The sequence below is a fragment of the Liolophura sinensis genome, chromosome 6, assembly GCF_032854445.1.
Source record: "Liolophura sinensis isolate JHLJ2023 chromosome 6, CUHK_Ljap_v2, whole genome shotgun sequence".
NCBI classification, from domain to species: domain Eukaryota; kingdom Metazoa; phylum Mollusca; class Polyplacophora; order Chitonida; family Chitonidae; genus Liolophura; species Liolophura sinensis.
Genome location: NC_088300.1, coordinates 2650281 through 2657958, shown reverse-complemented (window position 1 = coordinate 2657958; position 7678 = coordinate 2650281). Strand labels below are relative to the sequence as shown.

Here is a 7678-nt window from a genome sequence, read left to right as displayed (position 1 = left end):
ACGTGTGCAGATATAGAGCGTAAACACAACAGTTGTCTCCCTTGCTTCAGCTCCGACAGGTCTTGGATATTACAGTATGACGTCGGCTTGTCATTTTTTTCTTCTTTTTCTGCTTTCCTAAGATAACAAAATCGTTACCGGATCTGATAGCATAATTTCTGGCTAGCAAAATACATCGGCTGCTTGGCAGCTGTGTACTAATAAATGCCCACGGGCAGGGCATACAGTTGTAAGCTATGTTTATCCAACTAGACCATAACATCCCCAACGCTTGGTAGAAAAGCTAATTTGTCGGATTCGAGCCTACGACTTCATTGGCCAATCGTCTGCGGCAGTGTATCATTATGGCCTGTCTCTATGTATATTTATTTATTTGAGGTTATAGCATCTTTACTGGAAGCCATATTGTAACATGTTCATTGCTTTTCTCTGTGCCCAGAATATAAATCTGTAAATATATACATGCATAGCCAGGTGCCTATAGATCTGTAGAAACTTGAAACTTGTATATGACAGGTAGATAAAAGCTACCAAACACTAAAAACGTAGGTCACGTGATTTAAGAAACCTAACATATCCTTGTGATTCTATCGTGCCATAGAAGCCAAAAAGTTTGTAATGCAAACGGGCTAAATCAGATTTTTCTTGGTAACCATGCATAACTGACTAAGCTAAAAACTGACCAGCCTGTTGATATTTAAGATAGAGTTTCATATAAGGCTTACACATATATAAGATACATACTGATGTCTGGGTTCTTTGGGGCCTATTATCGACCCCCAGTATACCTGATGCTGACGATACCAAAGTTATGTAGGCTATATATACGGCTCAGCTTTTGTTTATACAATTCTTTAAGTTACTGAAGCCACTTAATACCTTAATCATGCATATATCAGCTAAACGAAACTGATTAGTGTCTTGGTGTTTGGTGGCCATTCGATTAATATGAAAACCCTCTTGTTCCCCTAAAACGGAGCATCACTAGACCATCTTTTCAAGTCGTGGTGGCTCAATTATGCTTTTTAACCATTTCGCTATTATTGCTGTACTCTTTAAGCTCAATGTCTCTGTGCCTGAACTTTGAATGTTTCCTCAAAGATACATACACGCTAATCTAAGCTTCCCGACCCTTTGAGGCCTAAGCGGACGCTGAACTCTTCCCTAACGTGCTGGGGTAAACTCCTTCATTTTCGGCATATCACTTTTACGGCTCTATAGGGCCTACCCTTCAGAACCCCTTTCGATCTCTACAGGAGATCTCATGCAGAGAAGCGGAGTGTCCGGGGCCTAGACGGCCGCTTCGCACGCCACTGCTAAACAGTCACTCCGATTTTAGCATTTCTTACTGAAATAGACCCTCATGATACACAGAGACGACAGTATGCGATTTTCTACTGAAATAGGTCCACATTATACATAGGGACGAAAACATGCCATTTCCTACTGAAATAGGCCTACATGATACATAAGGACGACAACATGCGATTTCCTACTGAAATAGGCCCACGTGATATACAGAGACGACAGCATGCGATTTCCTACTGAAATAGGCCCTCAGGATATATAGGGACGACAGCATGCGATTTCCTACTGAAATAGGCCCTCAGGATATATAGGGACGACAGCAGGCCATTTCCTACTGAAATAGGCCTACATGATACATAAGGACGACAGCATGCGATTTCCTACTGAAATAGGCCCTCAGGATATATAGGGACGACAGCAGGCCATTTCCTACTGAAATAGGCCTACATGATACATAAGGACGACAGCAGGCCATTTCCTACTGAAATAGGCCCACATAATATATAGGGACGACAGCATGTGATTTCCTACTGAGATCTATTTTTTTATTGTTCTATAACACCATACTCACGAATTTCTCATTTCAGTCAAGAAATCGGTTCGGAGTTTAAACCACCGAGATTTGAACTTTCCCATGCACGTGAGATTCAAAGCAGTTGAATCCAGCTCCGTTGATCTATGTAGGCCTGTATGTACGCGAATATGAGTATTAGCCTTGAGCACCACAGAATAAGAACAAATTAGGTTTTGAATTTGTACATCTTTATGTTTTTCATTCATGCATGTATAATTGTACCATGTATAAACTGGTTTTCCGGTATATATATATATGTACGTTTTAGTTACATTCTATATATATATAGAACGCGGTCACGCATCCGCTGCCACGCTCATGTGTTTCTCGATAAACGCTTTCACACCCACACACGACACTCCAGCCCACAACTGACACATTCACCCTACATAGCAAGGTGAACAGAGGTTATCACGGCTACCTATTGGACATATCTCTGTGATGTCTAGCTGTCATCTGCAAAAACCTAGGCATCTCCCTCCATTTATATGAATGTGAAATGACATACGTTAGATAAATACATAATTTCACGGTTACAAAAAATAATAAAATATACGAAACATTTATCTGTAGGCCCTATGTGTAAATATGAGGTTTGCAGGAGCCCCATGCAGAGATGTTTAACGTGCCAGTAAACGCGCATGTCCAAGAAGCCTCTTACCTAAGTTGTTACTGTGAGTTGATATCCTGCTCATGATGGCTCCCTCTCAGGCCTTACGTGGGAAGGTCTGACAGCAACCTGCAGATGGTTGTTGGCTTCTCCCGGGCTCTGCCCGGTTTCCTTCCACCATAAAGCTGCCGGCCGTCGTATACGTGAAATATTTTTGAGTACGATTTAAAAGACTTATCATATAAATAAATATGTAAAATATATATGTATATATATATATACATGTATGTATATATATACTAGTATTTACATGGTTTGTGCTTCACAGTCTCGCCGGCTCTTAATCAGGAGGAAGCTCAGGTATAGCGCATACACCTAGTGAAGGTCGCCGGCTGGAAGTCAGGAGGAATGTCAAGTAGCCCATACACCTGGTGACGGTCGTCGGCTCTAAGTCAAGAGGAGGGTCAGGTAGCCCATACACCTGGTGAAGGTCGCCGGCTCTAAGTCAGAAGGAAGCTCAGGTAACCCATACAACTGGTGAAGGTCGCCGGCTCTAAGTCAGGAAGGATGTCTGATAGCTCATACACCTGGTGAAGGTCGTCGGCTCTAAGTCAGAAGGATTGTCAGGTATCCCATGGTGATGGTCGCTGGTTTACTCCGGGAACTCAGGTTTCTTACAGCATATATAAATTATATATAAGTGAATCATGGCAATCATTTATAATGAATGAGGTTGGAATCCATGGAATCGGGAGGCGTGTTAGGTACCTCACCACACAGGTGCGGTTCTCTCCCGAGCTCTGTCCAGTTTCCTCTAATCGCCGACGTCTAAGTAAAACATTTTTGAGTACAGCCTTAAATACAAATAAATAAATAATAAAATTTTATTGATTTCTTCACAATTTGTAAGTATATTATATGTTCCTGTGGCAGGACATGCCTCCATGCAAAGTGCTGCCGAAGACACCAGTCATGACAGTCCACCTAGTCACATTACACTGACCCTGGGCAAACCAGTACTGTTTTCTTGCTCTAACTTCTAGTACTGAGCGCCAAGCGAGGCCGCATCAAGTACATGTATCAGTTTTTGGTATGATCCGACATGGATAGGTAAATAAATTAATATGTCACTTTCAATTAGTGTCCAGGGTATAATACTTGAGTTTGGAAATTACATTGCAATTAAAATTTTACCATACTATCACCTGAGCACATATCAAATTTGATCAAAAATCGCAGTTTACGAAGCAATGCTCAAATTACGGCCACTCAGAAACTAATAGACTCGTGTCTGTTTTTATGATGTTAAAACGATACTATAAAGTTTGAAAAATGAATAATGAGATACGCTCTTAAAAGTTTAGGTACTTTATAATCGATTTGGAGCGGTCACTTGCGCGTGCACAGACGAAGCTGATATTTTGTGAAAGGTATAATTATTTACGTTAAGAGCAAAAAATTCGATGGGATTTACACTGATCAATTTTTTGCCAAAAGTGCTTGGTATATTGCTTTTTCTTATAACGAATTCCCAAGTATATACACCTACAATAAGGTCAGATTTTCTATAATCCCATTTAGTCATGCGAGGTTATAGATGAATTCATCAAGAAAGCACTGGAATTTGTGTTCTAACATAGATGTAAAAAACTGGATGCATCTAATAGACTCATATACTAGTGGAATAAACACTGCACACAGTACATATCTACCAGCCTATGATTAGTCTTGAAATTTGCATTTTAATGTACCTAATATCACCAAGTCAGGCATAGCTCTGGTTATATACAGAGGAGGCGTATACTTGTGATAAGCCCACGTTGTGGAAAACAAAGTTTGGAAAGCAGATGCTTGATAACCCATTTGTCCTTATCTTTAATATTATTTTCGATCTACTAATCACTTGACAACCTCAATACCTACTTATATATAAGGTTGTATTTTTTCAGGCTGTTCATGTCACTTACACTCGATCTGCTGACTGAAAGGTAGGTGCGGACACACACATATACATACACTATGGGTGATTGCCTGGGCTATACAGACATATTTTGCTATCCTTTATATAAATTAAGAATGTTGCACATGTATAGCTGTGGGCTGAAAACGACTTGATTCTACCTGTACATGCAGATCGGACGATACGAACAGGAGTACTGAACTATTTAACTTCATTGCAATTGTAAATTCTTAGAATATTGCATACCATTTAGAAAACATGACTTGGGCAAGAAAAGTGTTATATATTTTCTTTACTCTTACCACGCTCCATCTTTCTCATTCACTAAACGGAATATACTGATGATCTGCTGGCTTTAAACAATTAATATATAGCGAAAGCTGCGAAAGACATTTACCCACCTTCACTGGATTTAAAAGAAACCACAGTCCAGATGGTTCTTCTCTGGACCTACATTTGCACTAAGACCAACACGGTTCCCTCTGTGGAAGATTTTACGACAAGAAGGTTTTCAAGTTTGACAATGTAAAATATCCTTATTTGGACAGCAATGTACCAAAGGGTTTTGTACATGGTGTGTACATATCTGGCCTTGTAGCATTTGATTGATCCTGCGTGTTGTGTGACAATTCCAATCAACATCACAAGTTATTACTGCAAAACCTAGTGAGTCAAGGTTATTCCATCAAACTTCGTCACTTCAAGTCTCATAAGTTTTACAATACGTGTTATTCTATTGTAAGTAAATATGGACAGAGCGTCCAGAATCTCTGGCGCTCTGCTTCATAATTGCGTCTAATTCTGCTTAACCCTGGGCCAGGGGCGGTATATTCATGGTGTTGAATTCGAACCCCACTTTGGATACATGAATTAACAGTTACGTTCAAGGCGCAACTCAAATGCATGTTTTTTTTTTCTCGACAAATGATATTCTAGCATGGTACACGATTTCAATCCTGATTTCACAAAGTTGCCCAGAACATACCTTGCGTCTTTCCAAGATCATTGAAAAGTCTTTCTCTTTGCATAATTCCGTCCTATTTTCGTACTTTGTATACTTTGTTATTTCTAGGGTGGATTGTGTCACACGTTTGTGTGGGAATCGGCCTTGCGATTATTGACCTCGAATGTCCGTACTGGTTGACGACTGGTGTACGGACAACGCATAGATTTACCCTTTACGTTCGAGAGTAATAGAGCTCAGTCATACATAAGGCACGCCACTTCCATACACCTAATGAGACAGGTGCTAGTTCATTGCCGACCTTTGGTGCGCTGAGTTAGTAGATTATCCTGAGACTTTCACCGTTGGTGAAGCCCTGGTGACAGTAAACGGTCCATGACTCTCGCATGGCCATTTCTGCCTACAAATATTGAGGTCACTTTATATTACACTGACTATCACTTTATATTATACTGACGATCACTTTATATTATATTGAGGATCACTCCAGCAATAGGACGTTCAAGTCATACGTCACACGATGAAAAGCGTGTCAGTAGCTTGCTAAAGGTCGACCTTTTAATCCGGGCATCCGATTTAATCCGTCTGTCAGAACAGCCCCCATTGTCCGAAGTGAAAAGGTCTTCTGTATGGAGTTAAACAATTGAGTTTTTAAGTAAATATCTTTGCAGTGAACAGAAGCTAAACAATCACGATGAAGGCTGCACTTTTCCTAGCTCTTGCGTTGGTTTTGGTCCCCTTCATAGGTGAGTCAATTAACCTTTCTATAGGTAAGTAGCTTATATAATATAAGAAAAGCATTTGTCAAAACAGATTCAATCAGAAAAGGTAATGATTTCTTTCCCTGATAAACCACTGAGACTATAGCGGAACTTCATGCGCAGGCGTTTACAGTGAGATACAGCTAAATAATGAAATAAGGCTCATCGGAAACATAGCTAAACACTATGCGTAGAAATACTTTCTTTTATTTCTCTAGATGTTAAATTAAAATCTTTGAAATCTGTGGTGGGCTTTATCAACTTGTACCTGTGGTTCGGGTACTCTGACGTCACAAAAGTTTCTCCCGATCGGAACTGGTTGCGTAAATAATGCTTAAACAATTCGTGTGTAGGTGAATATAAGGAAATAAAGGTGATGTGAGGTTAAAGTAGGCCTTTCCACTGGCAGAACGGTCCATTAAGCATGTAATTCAGTGCCAAAAAATTAAAATAATAAGAAAATATGTTTTCGATACAGTTTTCAATAGACCCTCTCCTGGTCGATGATCACATCATGTTTTTTGCGGTATTTTCCTTTATTATGTTTCAAGGCGTCACTTATTTATGCACATGCACAGTATTTAAATGCCATGTTGTTCTTCCCTGGGTCGCCACGATATGGCTGAAATATTGCCGCGGTGGCGTAAAGCCATAATCACTCATTCATTCTTCCCGTGACTTAAATTCAGATCTTAACGTTGTTATTCTTTGATTTGTCTTCACATTTATAAAGAGATTTCCTAATAGAATAACAAACTTTCAGAATGAATGACGCCTGTATGTACACTGTATATGATTTTCGACATGGCTGAGATTACATACGTGTGTGAGCAAAACCATCTGTTGCTTGAACTGTTGCAGTCGGTCAGGACCACACTCACCACCCGCACCCCACCCACCCACCGCACGAAGGATGCACAATCATGTGCCCTGGGGGTTCCTGCCATGGTGAACATAACTGCCATTGTGACCATCATACTGGAGAAGCCGTTTGTCACTAGTCTGCCATGCCTGGGCACGGGGCATTTAGTTATACTTGGTGAATATGACTCACCTGATTAAAACAATAAACATGTAAGCATACATGTATGGATTGCGTGTCTGTTATTTGTGCATTTTGTGTTTTCCGCATATTCCACAACAGCGCATGCGCCACTCCCTACGCACGCCTAGCTGGCGTAGGCTACACCACTTTCCACCTCTGTTATGTACGACATTGCTGAACTCTGTTGACCCCCGGTGGAACACTCGTCATAAAAACAACACATATAGACATGTACATATACATGCGCGTGATTTGCCCGCACTTGCCTAGTTCGTTAAAATACATACTCGTGTAAATACAACTCCCTGGCCTAAACACGATTTACATCAATACCTCTATCCACGAGGTATTTTTTTTCGCATCACGTGGTTCGTACTGAATGAAAAGTGAATGGATGCATATAAAGTATTAACAGACACAAAGGCAGACACAAACGTATTTTATTTTGCTGACGTC

At 40.3% G+C, this 7678-nt stretch overlaps 1 long non-coding RNA gene across 1 annotated transcript; it reads left to right on the top strand.

Moving 5' to 3' along the window:
- Positions 1-4437: 4437 nt before the first annotated feature.
- On the top strand, positions 4438-7260 carry LOC135466180 (uncharacterized). Its single transcript, XR_010444098.1, has 3 exons — positions 4438-4480; positions 6088-6162; positions 7039-7260. It is a non-coding gene; the product is annotated as an uncharacterized LOC135466180 (long non-coding RNA).
- The last annotated feature ends 418 nt before the right edge of the window (positions 7261-7678 follow it).